The sequence below is a fragment of the Leucoraja erinacea genome, chromosome 12 (assembly GCF_028641065.1).
Source record: "Leucoraja erinacea ecotype New England chromosome 12, Leri_hhj_1, whole genome shotgun sequence".
Classification (NCBI taxonomy): Eukaryota; Metazoa; Chordata; class Chondrichthyes; order Rajiformes; family Rajidae; genus Leucoraja; species Leucoraja erinaceus.
Genome location: NC_073388.1, coordinates 18,705,083 through 18,722,637, shown reverse-complemented (window position 1 = coordinate 18,722,637; position 17,555 = coordinate 18,705,083). Strand labels below are relative to the sequence as shown.

Below are 17,555 nucleotides of genomic sequence, written 5' to 3'. Positions count from 1 at the left end.
ATTTGGCAACATCTCCAACCTATTAAGGATATTTTACATATCCATAGCATCTCTGGAGACATCTTTATTGTATGGACAATTATTAGTGAGGAAAATCCATCCACCCAGATGGGCTCTGAAACCTATCACTAAACTCCAACATCAAAGTGTTTTCCCCAATATGATTCATCCACCATTTCCCCAGGAAGACCATTAAAATGTAATCACTCTCAGTATAAAGAAAATGTAATGATATACATTTACCTGATTACTTTTTAGTAGGTGGAACCCACAACCCCTAGTTCTCTTTCTAACCCTTAAATGTGTTCATTCTACTTCAGTGACTTAAAATAGATACCGTGGTCAAAATATAGTCTAACCTTAATTCTATGTTGTTGTATCATATTTACTTCATTACTTCGAATCTGTATTGCTTTGATACAGGATGGAGGCTATTAGGAAACGATGGTTTCAATCCAAGGAATTTATTTCACCTTTTTGTTGAAATGTGTTAAACATGCAAGAGGCTAGCTGTCCTGCAACAGGTGACACACCCTCTGATAAAGGTAGACAAAAATGCTGGAGAAACTCAGCGGGTGAGGCAGCATCTATGGAGCGAAGGAAATAGGCAACGTTTCGGGTCGAGACACTTCTTCAGACTCTGATGTTAATATCGGCCAAATTAAAGACACCATAAAATGGAGGATCCCTGCACTTGTCAGAATTGCTTAACCCTTGTCAGCTGGACTTTACAGGCTTTGAATGGCGCCAGCCAGTCTAGGCTCAGACTGGTATGCAGGATGGTGAGGGGTCCAGGTGTTCTCCTTGTTTCTCTTAAATTGATAAAATGTATAGCAGTTTTGCAAACGAACCTCAAATGCATCATTTCGATTGGATTGCTGCAAAAGCATTGTAAATAGTATAAATAATGTTGCAAGACGGTCAGCCTGTTAATCGATGATTGGTCGAACTGTTGAGCCATGGAGAAACTGTTTGAATCTCAGGGCACATGTTTCAATGTTTATTCTTGTTTGCTTCTTCCTAGAACTTTCTTTCAAATACAATGTATTGGTTACTGTATAATTGGGTTAGGGAAATGTCTATCATATACTGTGTTAATCAATATCTGTTATTGGACTGTAAAGAGACCACCATTATATGGTTCGGCCCCTCAAGGTTCGGGGACCTATAAAAATCTCACAAGGTCCTGTGTCGATCTTCTGGGAGAATGCTTAGGATTGCGTGACCTTCTGGAGTGTCTCTGTTTGAGCGAGGCCAAGAGGGCTTGATCAGGCAGGTACGAGGATCGAACCCGCGGTGGTTAGGTATAGTAGTGGAACTGTAATTGTGTTTTGTCAAAATAAAGTTTAGATGCGTAAGTGCTTGACTCAGTGATTTTTGAATGAAACTACACTGGGGGAAAGCTTAGAACGAGCTATTTACATTGGGATCGTCCGGGATCTCAACGGACCCCCAAACACAAGTTTGCAATCAAGGGTGTTGAGCTGTTTCGATCGCGAGTGCAGAAATCGGGGCCACTGTGCGGTTTTCGCATTGATTTTTCAACACTTCGCTAGTCGGGGCGGATCGATCATTCGCAGGCTTGGGAAAGGGTCCAATCGAGATCGTTAGAACAGAGTCTAGCAAGCAAGGAGGGTGGGGGGAGGGGAGTTGGTTAGCACTCCTTTAGGTTAGGGGCCCATAAAACAGGGCGAGGAGTGGCCCAAAACTTGATCGAAGTTGGCACACTGCAGTTGCTTTAATGAGAGCCTGATGCGCTTCGTGGGCGTGGGGTGGCCCATTATCCAGATTTGGTATCCAATTGGTAGGGTATTGAAACACAGGTCCGGTCTACGTATTGATCAATCTTTGCCGGGAGTGCTGATTGGAAAGGTGCGTTCTGAAAATCGGCATCGACTGCCAGCACGAAGAGGTCAGGCGCTGAACCCCCGGTGCCCTGCAGAGAGGGGTGTCTGCGTGAAGATGTTTGAGTCCCTCCCTGGTCTTAATACTTGTTTTCCTGAACAGCACCCGTCTGCGTTGAAGATCCAAATTATTTACCAGAATAGAATTATCTCCCAAAAATTAATGCATTGGGACTTTGCTTAGTGCTTAGGACTAAGAATGCGAGGACAAAAATGAGTCCTGTAAAGTGAGTGCGAGTCCTGTAAGGACTCCAGCCCCTACTCCCAATTCCTCCGTCTACGCCGCATCTGCACCCAGGATGAGGTGTTCCAAACCAGGGCATCGGAGATGTCCTAATTCTTTAGGGAACAGGGGTTCCCCTCTTCTACTATAGATGAGGTTCTCACCAGGGTCTCTTCTATACCCCGTAACTCCGCTCTCACTGCCTATCTCCCCCACTAGTAGCAAGGGCAAAGTCCCTCTTGTCCTCACTTTCCACCCTACCAGCCTTTGAAAGAGCTAATAGTCAAATCTAAAATGGAGGCATTCTTCGACAAAAGCATGATCTAGTAGAACAAAAGAATGGCTCGTCTGAATGTCTGAATGACATTGTAAATTATATGGAACACAATATGGAGGACAGGTTGGCTTTTCAATATACATTAAGATGGCAGCCTGCAGTAATAACATGTGCTTCTTTTCAAGGCCATAAAGAAGCCAAGATTGAAAAAAATAGCTAACGCTCTAGAGATAAGTAACAACTTGTTATTGGATGAGCTTGATTTGGACCCAGCTTTCCTAGATTGTGAAAGGCTACAGAATCTTTCAGTCATGCCATATTCAGACTTGGTAGGAATGTTTTACTGATAAGAAAAATGTACAATTGTGCTAACTCGCCTTTGTTCTGTGAGTGGGAGCCTGAGAAACACTGAGCAACGATTGTGCTCATTGTAGATCTTTTGACACCCCCGTCTGATGATTTAGTTAAAGATTGCCATGTTCTACCTTCAACGTTTGTTGCTATCTGCTTTTAAGAAACGAACTTTGACACCATCACATACAACAAATAATCCTCCGACATTTTCGGCACCTCCAACTGCATCCCACCGTTGGCCACATCTTCCCATCTCCTCCCCTCTCGGCTTTCCGCAGAGACCACTCCCTCCGTAACTCCCTGATCAATTCGTCCCTTCCCACCCAAACCACTCCCTCTCCTGGCACTTTCCCTTGCAACCGCAGGAAATGGCACACTTGTCGCTTTACCTCCCCCCTTGACTCCATCCAAGGACCTAAGCAGTCTTTCCAGGTGCGGCAGAGGTTCACCTGCACCTCCCCAAACTCATCTATTGCATCCGGTGCTCTAGGTGTCAGCTGCTCTACATCAGTGGGACCAAGCGTAGGCTTGGCGATCGCTTCGCCCAACACCTCTGCTCCATTCTTTGTTTTAATTTCAAAATAGACTTTTATTCAGGTAATAAATATATACAATACATGAACCTTGCAAAAAATTCATCCAACATTTTCGGAGGCTATACGAATTGTTCAATTCAGTCTATATACATTGCTCAAATTTCATGAATCTGTCCCCCACCCTTGCCACTCATGTGGCCCACTGCCGTGCGATCCCTTCCCTTATTTTGAGGGGCGTCTCCACCACACCCTACCCCCCCATGTCCAGCAGCTGAAGGACCCTAGACTGTGGTCCTCTCCTACCGAGACTTGGTGTTGGCTGCACCGAGCTTCAGTACGTACTCCTGCAGTCTGTAGCGGGCCAGTCGGCAACATTCCCTGACGGACAACTCGCTCTGCTGGGTGGTGAACAATGCTCGGTCTGCCCGAGCAGATGACCTTCCATAGCACTCGAGGTCAGTCTCTGAATGTGTCCCTGGGAACAGTCCGTAAATCACAGAGTCCTCTGTGACGGAGCTGTTCGGGATAAAGCGTGCCAGGGGCCCTTGCATACTTCTCCAGACTCTCTTTGCAAATCCACACTCTGCGAAGAGGTGGGGAACCGTCTCATAGAAACATAGAAAATAGGTGCAGGAGTAGGCCATTCGGCCCTTCGAGCCTGCACCGCCATTCAATATGATCATGGCTGATCATCCAACTCAGTATCCTGTACCCGTCTTCTCTCCATACCCCCTGATCCCCTTAGCCACAAGGGCCACATCTAACTCTCTCTTAAAAATAGCCAATGAACTGGCCTCAACTACCTTCTGTGGCAGAGAATTCCAGAGATTCACCACTCTCTGTGTGAAAAATGTTTTTTTCTCATCTCGGTCCTAAAAGGTTTCCCCTTTATCCTTAAACTGTTACCCCTTGTTCTGAACTTCCCCAACATCAGGAACAATCTTCCTGCATCTAGCCTGTCCAACCCCTTAAGAATTTTGTACGTTTCTATAAGATCCCCCCTCAATCTTCTAAATTCTAGCGAGTACAAGCCGAGTCTATCCAGTCTTTCTTCATATGAAAGTCCTGATATCCCAGGAATCAGTCTGGTGAACCTTCTCTGTACTACCTCTATGGCAAGAATGTCTTTCCTCAGATTAGGAGACCAAAACTGTATGCAATACTCCAGGTGTGGTCTCACCAAGACCCTGTGCAACTGCAGTAGAACCTCCCTGCTCCTATACTCAAATCCTTTTGCTATGAATGCTAACATGCCATACGCTTTCTTCACTGCCTGCTGCACCTGCATGCCTACTTTCAATGACTGGTGTACCAGGTCTCGTTGCATCTCCCCTTTTCTTAATCGGCCACCATTCAGATAATAGTCTACTTTCCTGTTTTTCCCACAAAAGTGGATAATCTCACATTTATCCACATTATACTGCATCTGCCATGCATTTGCCCACTCACCCAACCTATCCAAGTCACCTTGCAGTCTCCTAGCATCCTCCTCACAGCTAACACTGCCCCCCCAGCTTCGTGTCATCCTCAAACTTGGAGATGTTGCATTCAATTCCCTCGTCTGAATCGTTTATATTGTAAATAGCTGGGGTCCCAGCACCGAGCCTTGCGGTACCCCACTAGTCACTGCCTGCCATTGTGAAAAGGACCCGTTTACTCCTACTCTTTGCTTCCTGTCTGCCAGCCAGTTCTCTATCCTCATCAATACTGAACCCCCAATACCGTGTGCTTTAAGTTTGTATACTAATCTCTTATGTGGGACCTTGTCGAAAGCCTTCTGGAAGTCCAGATACACCACATCCACTGGTTCTCCCCTATCCACGCTACTAGTTACATCCTCGAAAAATTCTATAAGATTCGTCAGACATGAGTTACCTTTCGTAAATCCATGCTGACTTTGTCCAATGATTTCACCACTTTCCAAATGTGCTGCTATCCCATCTTTAATAACTGACTCTAGCAGTTTCCCCACTACCGATGTTAGGCTAACTGGTCTGTAATTCCCCGTTTTTCTCTCTCCCTCCCTTCTTAAAAAGTGGGGTTACGTTTGCTACTCCGGAACTACTCCAGAATCTAAAGAGTTTTGAAAGATTATTACTAATGCATCCACTATTTCTGGAGCTACTTCCTTAAGTACTCTGGGATGCAGCCTATCTGGCCCTGGGGATTTATCAGCCTTTAATCCATTCAATTTACCCAACACCACTTCCGACTAACCTGGATTTCACTCAATTCCTCCACCTCCTTTGACCCGCGGGCCCCTGCTATTTCCGGCAGATTATTTATGTCTTCCTTAGTGAAGACGGAACCAAAGTAGTTATTCAATTGGTCCGCCATATCCTTGTTCCCCATGATCAACTCACTTGTTTCTGACTGCAAGGGACCTACATTTGTTTTAACTAATCTCTTTCTTTTCACATATCTATAAAAACTTTATAGTCACTTTTTATGTTCCCTGCCAGTTTTCTTTCATAATCTATTTTTCCTTTCCTAATTAAGCCCTTTGTCCTCCTCTGCTGGTCTCTGAATTTCTCCCAGTCCTCCGGTATGCTGCTTTTTCTGGCTAATTTGTACGCATCATCCTTCGCTTTGATACTATCCCTGATTTCCCTTGTTATCCACGGATGTACTACCTTCCCTGATTTATTTTTTTGCCAAACTGGGATGAACAATTTTTGTAGTTCATCCATTCAGTCTTTAAATGTCTTCCATTGCATATCCACCGTCAACCCTTTTAGAATTAATTGCCAGTCAATCTTGGCCAATTCACGTCTCATACCCTCAAAGTTACCTTTCTTTAAGTTCAGAACCATTGTTTCTGAATTAACAATGTCACGCTCCATCCTAATGAAGAACTCAACCATATTATGGTCACTCTTGCCCATGGGGCCACGAACAACAAGACTACTAACTAACCCTTCCTCATTACTCAATACCCAGTCTAAAATAGCCAGCTCTCTCGTTGGTTCCTCTACATGTTGATTTAGATAACTATCCCGCATACATTCCAAGAAATCCTCTTCCTCAGCACCCCTGCCAATTTGATTCACCCAATCTATATGTAGATTGAAGTCACCCATTATAACTGCTTTGCCTTTGTCGCAAGCATTTCTAATTTCCTGTTTGATACCATCTCCAACTTCACTACTACTGTTAGGTGGCCTGTACACAACACCCACCAGCGTTTTCTGCCCCTTATTGTTTCGCAGCTCTACCCATACCGATTCCACATCCTCCAAACTAATGTCCTTCCTTTCCATTGCGTTAATCTCCTCTCTAACCAGCAACACTACCCCACCTCCTTTTCCTTTCTCTCTATCCCTCCTGAATATTGAATATGCCTGGATGTTCAGCTCCCAGCCTTGGTCACCCTGGAGCCATGTCTCCGTGATCCCAACTATATCATAATCATTAATGGCTATCTGCACGTTCAACTCATCCACCTTATTACGAATACTCCTTGCATTGAGACACAAAGCCTTCAGGCTTGTTTTTACAACGCTCTTACCCCTTATACAATTATGTTGAAAAGTGGCCCTTTTTGATTTTTGCCCTGGTTTTGTCTGCCTGCCACTTTCACTTTTCACCTTGCTACCTATTGCTTCTACCTTCATTTTACACCCCCCTGCCCCTCTGCCCTTGTACCCATCCCCCTGCCACATTAGTTTAAATCCCAGGTAGTCCCTGCTTTCTCCTTCTTTCCCTTCCCAGCTCTCCCACAGCCCAGTCTCCGCCTCTTCCTTTCTTCTTCCCGCCTCCCCACATCAGTCTGAAGAAGGGTCTCGACCCGAAACGGCGCCTATTTCCTTTGCTCCATAGATGCTGCCTCACCCGCTGAGTTTCTCCAGCATTTTTGTCTACCTACAAAAATGAGAACATCAGTTGAATTAGTCTAGAATTGGTAATTGAAAGATGTGTGTGTGCTGGGAACCTGGCTGAAGGCACAGCCATCTGCTGGTTCCTCCACAACAATTAATTGTTTCATTGCTGCATGTTTCAGTGTGGAATGAGCCACAGAGGCAGTATGGAGTGTATCTGTGAAGTCTGGCATCTGGCAGACTGGGCAAGCAGCTTGATTGTTTTTTGCTGAGCTGTCGTACTCAAGAATGGACCATAGCTGGCACAGTTCACGCAGGCTATTGCTAAGGATTAGCAGTGACTGCTTCAGGTGTTGGCAGACTGCCCAGTTACGAGTGCTCTTTCACCGCCTTGTGTTGCATGACGTGTAAACTGCAGCCTCCCCACCCCTAGCTGCATAGCTCTCTCAGTTCCAGAGAATTTTCTGTGGTAACTGCTGTCAAACACAGAGAAGGAGGCAACAGTTTCCAATCAGAGGTGATGAAATAGATTTTAGTGTCTGGGCAGTCACGAAACATGGGGAAGCTGCTGCTGATCACTCCAGCCAGGGTGCAGCTCGAGTCGTGTACTTCAGCACTAAACTGCCACACCACCCGCCACACCCTGCACATTGCCTCTATGTCTAACGACACACTGAGCGCCTGAGCCCAATTAAATGCAAAATTCAATTAAATAAATATTTTAATTAGAAAGTAATTTCTCAATTGGAAAGTGGTTCACGAGACTTTCGACTCTGCATTTCACAGCCACAAAGTAAACAAATTAAATTTTAATGATGTATTCCTAAAGTTCAAAAAATTCTTATTCTGTATTTAATATTTAGTCAGTAAAATACAAAGATACTTCAGGGTAATAGTAACTACTAAAGAAAGACACAAAGTGCTGGAGTAACTCAACGGGACAGCTTCTTCCCAGCTGTTATCAGGCAACTGCATCATTCTATCTCAACCAGAGAGCAATGCTGAACTACTGTCTGCCTTTCTGGTGATCCTCAGACTATCCCTAATTGGACTTTGCACTAAATGTTATTCCCTTATCATGTATCATACACTGTAAATGGCTCAATTGTAATCATGTATTGTCTTTCTGCTGACTGGATAACACACAACAAAAGCATTTCACTGAACCTTGGTACACGTGAAAATAAACTAAACTAAATTGAACATGATAGGAAGAGGAATTGAGACAACCCTTTAACAATACAGCAAGCCAAGATTGCGGAAGAGGAAGAAAGATTATGATTTCCTAATTTATGCCTGCAACACCCATTTTGAACAGTACATATTACAAAATAGTTTATTGAACTGGCCGCGTGAAACTGATAATACTCAATTCAACCATTCCAATTAGTGCACTATGGTTATTAACATAACATGCATCTTATTCAATGCCTTGACATAAAATAAGAAATTCTAATTCACAGAACAGAAAAATCGTTTTCAAAACATTTAACAAATTAATATAAATGAAAAGGTGTGTGTGTGTGTGTGTGTGTGTGGGGGGGGGGGGGGGGAGAGAGATCAACCAACTTGCATCATAAGTTCAATGTTATAACAATATCTTGCTTCATGTTACCTTCAATTAATCGCTTCAAATTTGTCACAGCACTAAACAGAGATGAGCCTGAGCTCATCAGTACTTCACTCCAGTGATCCACAAGGCAAAATAACCTCAACCAAGGGTGTCTTATCATAGATCAAGGAGGCTAGCATTATATTTAAAGTATCTCTAGCAAGGGTTCCCAACCTGGGGTAAATTTATCCACAGGGGGTAAACTTTGCCCACCCACAGGGTAAATTTGTTGATTCTGGATTTGTACATATTTTTTTCTCATTGACTGACTGTGTTTGGTTCTGGTATACCAATATCTGTTCATCATTAGTTGTTCATAAATAAGTGAAATAACATTGTTATGTGCTATCAAAGTTGCCAGAGGTAAACGGGACCAAAAAAGGTTGGGAACTTCTGATCTATAGCCACATTTTTAAACCTGGATAAACAAAAATACAAAGAACCCGAATGAAAGAATTGTGTATAAGCATGCACACTTCTGCTTCATAAAACGCTGACAACACAATAATATTGTACATCTATTTCTTTATATTAAATATTTTCAATCAGGCCCAGAGGCTACCAGTAACATCACAATGCCATAACTGAACTTCAGAAGTTTTATCAATAAAGATTTTCAAACATGGGAAAATTGACTGGTCAGATACAGGGGCGAGGCACAGATGCAAAGGGTAGTGTAAGATTGTTTGCCGATATAGGGATATGTAGTTAATTATTTTAAATCTGCAGTAAACAGTAAGATTTTTGGAAAAGAGTTGAGTTCAATAATAACTATAATTAAGCTGCAAAGGTCTAAAACATACCAGTGCAAGGACACCAGATGTTGTGCAGAAAGAAACATTAGTGGTGGAGGATATAGCTGTGCATGTAGTTGTAAATTGTGGCATGTTATTTAGGTCTATGATCAAACTATCATAGCCTATCAATGCAGAATGCTCAGAACTACCTCCTGTCCCTCATCTCATCTCCCTTCTACTCTCAGTCCTGATGCAAGGTCTCGACATGAAACATCAAATATCTTTTCTGTTCTATGAATTAAAATTTCTTCTTTTGTTAAGGCATTGGATAAGATACACGTATGTTAATAACTATAGTGCACTAATTGGAATGGTTGAATTGAGTATTATCAGTTTCATGTCGCCAGTTCAATAAACTATTTTGTAATACGTATTGTACAAAATGGGTGTTGCAGGCATAAATTCGGAAATCATAATCTATCTTCCTCTTCCACAATCTTGGCTTGCTGTATTGTCAAAGGGTTTTCTCAATTCCTCTTCCTATCATGTTCAATTTAGTTTAGTTTATTGTCATATGTATCAAGATACAGTGAAAAGCTTCTGTTGCGAGCTATCCATTCAGCAGAAAGACAACACATGATTACAAATGAGCCAGGCCAAAAATAGGGATAACGAGAATTTCAAAACTAATACAATAGGTACAGAAGTAGGCCATTTGGCCCTTCGAGCCAGCACCGTCATTCAATGTGATCATGGCTGATCAACCCCAATCAGTACCCCGTTCCTGCCTTATCCCCATATCCCCTGATTATGCCATTTTTAAGAGCCCTAACTAGCTCTCTCATAAAAGCATCCAGAGAACCCGCCTCCACCGCCCTCTGAGGCAGAGAATTCCACAGACTCACCACTCTCTGTGAGAAAAAGTGTTTCCTCGTCCCCGTTCTAAATGGCTTACTCCTTATTCTTAAACTGTGGCCCCTGGTTCTGGACTCCCCCAACATCGGGAACATGTTTCCTGCCTCTAGCATGTCCAAGCCCTAAACAATCTTATATGTTTCAATGAGATACCCTCTCATTCTTCTAAACTCAGGAGTGTACAAGCCCAGCTGCGCCATTCTCTCAGCATATGACAGTCCCGCCATCCTGGGAATTAACATTGTAAACCTACGCTGCACTCCCTCAATAGCAAGAATGTCCTTCCTCAAATTAGAGGACCAAAACTGTACACAATACTCTAGATGTGGTCTCACTAGGGCTCTATACAACTGCAGAAGGACCTCTTTGCTCTTATATTTGATTCCTCTTATTATAAAGGCCAACATGCCATTCGCTTTCATCACTACCTGCTGTATCTGCATGCTTACCTTCATAGACTGATGTACAAGGACCCCCCAGATCCCGTTGTACTTCTCCTTTTCCCAACTTGATGCCATTTAGATAGTAATCTGCCTTCCTGTTTTTGCTACCAAAGTGGATACCCTCACATTTATCCGCATTAAACTTCATCTGCCATGCATCTGCCCACTGCCCCAACCTGTCCAAGTCACCCTGCATTCTCATAGCATCCTCCTGACAGTTCACATTGCCACCCAGCTTTGTGTCATCTGCAAATTTGCTAATGTTACTTTGAATCCCTTCATCCAAATCATTGATGTATATTGTAAATAGCTGCGGTCTCAGTACCAAGCCTTGCAGTACCCCACTAGTCACTGCCTGCCATTCTGAAAGGGACCCCGTTAATCCCTACTATTTGTTTCCTGTCTGCCAACCACTTCTCTATCCATGTCAGCACTCTACCCCCAATACCACGTGCCCTAATTTTGCCCACTAATCTCCTATGTGGGACCTTATCAAATGCTTTCTGAAAGTCCAGGTACACTACATCCACTGAATCTCCCTTGTCCGAGTTAAATCTTCAAAAAATTCCAGAAGATTAGTCAAGCATGATTTCCCCTTTGTAAATCCATGCTGACTCGGACCGATCCTGTTACTTCTATCCAAATGTGCGGCTATCTCATCTTTTATAATTGACTCCAGCATCTTCCCCACCAGCGATGTCAGGCTAATTGGTCTATAATTGCCCGTTTTCTCTCCCTCCTTTCTTAAAAAGCGGGGTAACATTAGCTACCCTCCAATCCACAGGAACTGATCCCGAGTCTATAGACCCATCATTTATTTATTTGTCTCTGTACTCCACAATATGAGATTTGTAATTTAAAAAAAAAATCACATGTGGTGAAAGTGCACATGTTGACAGATTTTATTAAAGAGTATTTTTATACATTTTGGTTTCACCATCATGTAGAAATTACAGCTGTGTTTATTCATAGTCCCCCCATTTCAGGGCACCATAATGTATGGGACACATGGCTTCACAGGCGTATATAATTGCTCAGGTGTGTTTAATTGCCTCCTTAATGCAGGTATAAGAAAGCTCTCAGCATGTAGTCTTTCCTCCAGTCTTTCCATCACCTTTGGATACTTTTATTGCTGTTTATCAACATGAGGACCAAAGTTGTACCAATGAAAGTCAAAGAAGCCATTATGAGACTGAGAAATAAGAATAAAACTATTAGAGACATTAGCCAAACCTTGAGCTTACCAAAATCAACTTTTTGGATTGGAACATCATTAAGGAGCACTGGTGAGCTTACTAATTGCAAAGGGACTGGCAGGCCAAGGAAGACCTCCACAGCTGATGACAGAAGAATTCTCTTTATAATAAAGAAAAACCCTCAAACACCTGTCGGACCAATCAGAAACACTCTTAAGGAGTCAGGTGTGGATGTGTCAATGACCACTGTCCGCAGAATAATAATAATAATAAATTTTATTTATGGGCGCCTTTCAAGAGTCTTAAGGACACCTTACAAAAATTTAGCAGGTAGAGGAAAAACATGTAAGGGGAATGAAATAAATAGAGACATGACTAGTACACAAAGTAAAGACAGAATTCTATACAAAACACAATATGAGGCAATTAATGCACAGATGAAAAGGGAGGGGGATGTGGGGCTAAGGATAGGCAGAGGTGAAGAGATGGGTCTTGAGGCGGGACTGGAAGATGGTGAGGGACACGGAATTGCGGATCAGTTGGGGGAGGGAGTTCCAGAGCCTGGGAGCTGCCCTGGAGAAGGCTCCGTCCCCAAAACTGCGGAGGTTGGACTTGTGGATGGAGAGACCGGCTGATGTGGATCTGAAGACTTCATGAACAGAAATACAGAGGCTACACTGCAAGATGCAAATCACTGGCTAGCCGCATAAATGGGATGGCTGGGTTACAGTTTGCCAAGAAGTACTTGAGCAACCACAGTTCTAGTAAAAGGTCTTGTGGACAGATGAGATAAAGATTAACTTATATCAGAGTGATGGCAAGAGCAAAGTATGGAGGAGAGGAATTACCCAAGATCCAAAGCATACCACCTCATCTGTGAAACAAGGACTCAGAACTGCTGTAGATTTGGGAGCAACATCAGCAGGAGATTAGCAAGAGATACGACTGATTGGCTCTAGCCCAAGTGGGAGGAGAGAAGTGCTGTTGCAAAAGCTCCATCTTAGCCCTTTCAATATCACTGATTACCAAATGAATTACAACTGGACCTTTAACCTTCTACTTTAAATTCAACCATGAAGGCATGTCCTGAGAGACACAAGGAATTTCAGATGCTGGAATCTTGAACAAAAACAAAGTGCTAGACAAACTCAACAGCATCTGTGGAGGGATTGGGCAGGTGATGTTTCAGCTCGGTACCCTCCTTTACACTGAGTGAAGGGGGTGGGAGAATGAAGCTGGAAAAGAGAGTGAGGGTGGGGTTATTGGCAAATGAGTGGAGTAAATGACAAAGCGTATAGGTGAGAGACAAAAGGGTGTCAGATAAGACATGTCCTTAGTCTTGGCATTATATGCCATGTGATTTAGAATATCATTTTCTGGGGCCTTTCACGCAACCAGCACAGGTTTCCCCATTCATCAATGAATATTTTGCATGTAATAAAGTATTTAGCCTGGGCATTTTGAAAAATTGTGCTCAAACTGGAAGCTGATTGTTGAAATTCACTTAAATGTTTATCCACATCAATATGGCCTGTGGTGAAGTATAGATCAGAACACGCCAGATGCAAAAATAATTATGACCTTTCAAGTATTAAGTAAATAGTCAATGCACAGTTCATTTCTCTCAGTACTCCTATGTTAGTACATGCCTAAGAGACTAATTCATTAATTTAATTCATTGTGTGAAAGATACATCTTCTAGATGCGCTGGGACTCATCCTCAGTGATGTGACCTGGGGTCATCGGGTGTTTCGGGTCTCACAGCATCAGACACACTCGCCCAGGCGACCCAGCCGGGGTTGATCAGGCCCCGACTTGCGACCCAGCAGCAACCGCCCACAGATCAGCCCTCTTAATCCAAAGTCACCTGGCGGCTTTCTCTGCGGCTCCACTTACGGATTGAATGGCCCTCTTCTTTGCCAGCCCCATAATGCCCAACTGGTTGAGGACTTTGCAGAGTGAGCCTCCTGCAAAGCCTCTGGAGCCCACCTCTAAGGGCTCATAGTATGTCTTCCAAGCGCTGTCCTGGCACATCTCCACCAGTTCCTGTTACTTTGCGTGTTTCCTCTCATTAGCCTCTTCAATACGCTCTTCCCAGGGCACTGTCAGCTCCAGAATGATCAGCTGTTTTGTCACTTCGGAGGAGTCTGGCCGGAGTAATGTTGTTGTGGAAATTTCAGCTTTGCCCAGATCGACGTGCAGCTTCCAGTCAGTGGCTGTGTAGAGGAGGCCAGTCCTTGTTTTTGGTTGTGGTCGAGGCTTCTCTCCAGCTTTGACAAAAGTGATTGATTTCTTTGGGGCATGGTGGTGTTTACTGTTACCGATGGCAGTGGCTATGCTCTCAGCAACCACCTTGAGCACCTATTCATGGCGCCACCGATAGCGACCTTCCCCAAGGGACGTTGGGCAGTTGCTGAGATGTTCTTCCAGAGCAAAGTGGGCAGGAAGGTGTCTCGCTCTTGCCCCAGACGTGGAGGTTTGCTGGGCTTGGTAGGGCATCGCAGACAGCTTGGACAAGGAACCGGACACGCTGGAGGTCTGCCTGCATGATGTTTGACTAGGTAATCCTGCGCTGCAGTATGCTCTCCCACCTTGTCCATGCTCCCTGCTCACACGCTCTTCCTCCACACCTGCTCGGACCTCTTCCTGGATTAGATGGTGTCTCTCCTTGCCCTGGAGCCAAAAAGTCTCATCTTCTCTTGCTTGTTCTCCCGCCGCGTCGAGGCGATCGAGGCTCTCGATGTTGAAGCCCCCGCCGGGTGATAGTAATTCCTGCGGCCGATTTTTAAGCTCCGCGAACGGGCCGATTCAAACTCTGCAATTTGGAGCAGCAGGAGCTGCTACCCTCCAGTCCAGCGGACGAAGCTGATGTTGCAGGAACTCCAGAGAATCAGTCACCAACCAGGGACCTGCGAGCTCCCGATATTACCGCCCACATGGCCCGCGGCCGAAGCCTCCAATGCTCCGAAGTCGGGCCGCAGCCACAGCGCCACCACAGCCTCCGAAGTTAGTTAGATGGTGAGTCCACAGGCTCTGCCACCGGAGACCCCAAGGTCGATTCTAGTTGGAAACCGCCAGCTCCACAATATTAGGCCTCAACGCAGACAGAGACGGAGATACGACAAGGAACAGGTCTCAGCCCCGTTGATGGAAGAGATTTAAAATACGTTTCCCCACCCCCCCCACATACACACACAACTAAAAATAGACTAAAACATACATCTAACAAGACAAAAAGAAAACCAAAAAAAGGAAAGACAGACGGACTGCATGCGTGCCGCAGCTGCTTGGACAACGCCGCCGGAGTAAACGTGGTGAATAAATGATAAACCTCCTTACTGGAGGCTTGTTAAGAGTACAGAAAGTTCTAGAGGTCAATACCAGAGTAACACTGTCAATTATTAGAATACAGGTTAATTAATGATAATCAACATGTATTTAAATAATCTTGTATATTACTTTTTTTTTAAATTCCTTATGAGTAAATAACCATTAGCCAGTCAAACAGTAGAGAAACAGACCCTTCAATCCAACGTCCTTTGTGACCAAGATGCCCTATCTTTACCCATGTTTGGCCCACATCCCTCTCACTATTTTCTATTCATTGATGAAAGTATCACAGTTTAAAAATGGACTTTCAAAGGGATGTTGATAAATGCAGTAGAAAGGACTTTTTTATTTAGCTAAAACATTCATTGGATTAAAGAATCAGCTTCAACATTGCTAAGGGAAAAGGAAAGGATCATTCATTTTCAGATTGAAGCCAAATATAAATACATCCCAGGAGTGAGTTTCAGACTGGCTATTCTTTTTGAAATAGGTAACCTTAGTTTGATATAGCAGATAAAATTTCAAATTTGCAAAAAAAATTGCAAAAACAAGGAGAAAAACAGACTATAGAAAGACTTAGGTGGACAGATGAAATAGGCAAACCAATTGTTAACCATAATTAAGTTTACATTATTGTAAGAAATAACGTTTTGGGAGCAAGGATGAAAAGAACCAATATAATCAATAAAGTATAATTTTAAAAAATAGCAGGAGTAGATAGATTTCAGGGTTCAAATAAAAATCTGAAAGTTGCAGGGCATATTGCTACCCAGGTAATTAAGTTTACATTATTGTAAGAAATAACGTTTTGGGAGCAAGGATGAAAAGAACCAATATAATCAATAAAGTATAATTTAAAAAAAATAGCAGGAGTAGATAGATTTCAGGGTTCAAATAAAAATCTGAAAGTTGCAGGGCATATTGCTACCCAGGTAGTTCAATTATGTGGAGAGAGATGGAGAGCAGGAGCTTAGAAGCTCATCTAAAATCACGTTGTGCCCACAGCAATTTGTCAAGCAGGGATTTAATAAAAGCATTCAAAACAAAAGATCTTTGACTAAAGATGTCTTGCCACTCAAGTAAGAGGTAACTATATTGAAACAAAAGATCCGTAGTCGTGTCAATAGGGTGGGTGTTGAAAGGATGCTTCCTCTTTTGGATTGATCTAGAACCAGGGATCAGTGTTCAAAGGGTTTGGGAAACTGTTTAAGACGGATATATTTTCATCCATCAAAGGGTGATGTAGTCAGGAACCCTGTTCTCAAAGGGCATTGGGTTTAGAATAGTTAAGCATAGTAAGATAAGTATAGATTCCAAAAATCATATAATCTCCACCATTAGGAAATTGAACTAGTACCTCCAGCCATATTCACTTCTTTAGGTACCCAAAAATGCTGGAGAAACTCAGCAGGTGCAGCAGCATTTATGGAGCGAAGGAAATAGGCAACGTTTCGGGCCGAAACCCTTCTTCACTTCTTTATTGTATTTCAGGCATATCTTGTGCACAATACTCCAGCTGTGGTTTAACTCATGTATTGCTTCCATGCATCACGATCTTCCCACACCACAGCCAACAAAATGCAAATATCTTATCCTTAATAATTTCCCTCCTGGGATAAACAAAGTACTATCTTATCTTAACTGCACTGTTTGCTACCTTAAAGGGTAGAAGGGTCTGAAGAAGGGTCTTGACCCTAAAGTCACCTATTCCTTTACTCCACAGATGATGCCCAACCCGCTGAGTCAGCTTTTTATGTCTATCTTTACTTTAAAAGGTACGTCGGACCTTACACTCCTGTTTCCCTTCGCAACAAAGACATTGGATGCAATGACCAAACAGGTTGTGAGACTGACTCAGAGGCGGGAAACGGACGGTGTTAGCATATGCCCTAAAGAGAACGCTTCCCTAATTTGTACACAGAAGACGTGTCTAATGAGCCCCCTTGACACCTCCTCGCCCTGCAGCTTTGCCCAGTCACCGTGGGCCTCATGTTCCCTGAGCAGCTGGCAACCCGGAAGCCTCAGGCTCATTCCCTTGTCACGCGGTGTTTGTTGTGATTCCGTTGCACACTGCGATTGGGCGGCGGCAGTAAACGCCTCAAAAAGTGCGAGCAAGGCGGCGGCCAGGGCGCAAGGGAGAGCCGACCGATGCCAACGCGCCCGTCGACCGCCCCGCCACCGGCAGCCGACGTGTAGTCCCGCGGGTGGTT

General features: G+C 43.7%; 1 protein-coding gene across 1 annotated transcript in view; it reads right to left on the bottom strand.

The window, feature by feature from the left end:
• zgc:152774 (uncharacterized protein LOC553526 homolog) overlaps positions 1-17,555 on the bottom strand; it is an 88,303-nt gene that overhangs the window by 69,970 nt on the left and 778 nt on the right. The window lies entirely within an intron of this gene.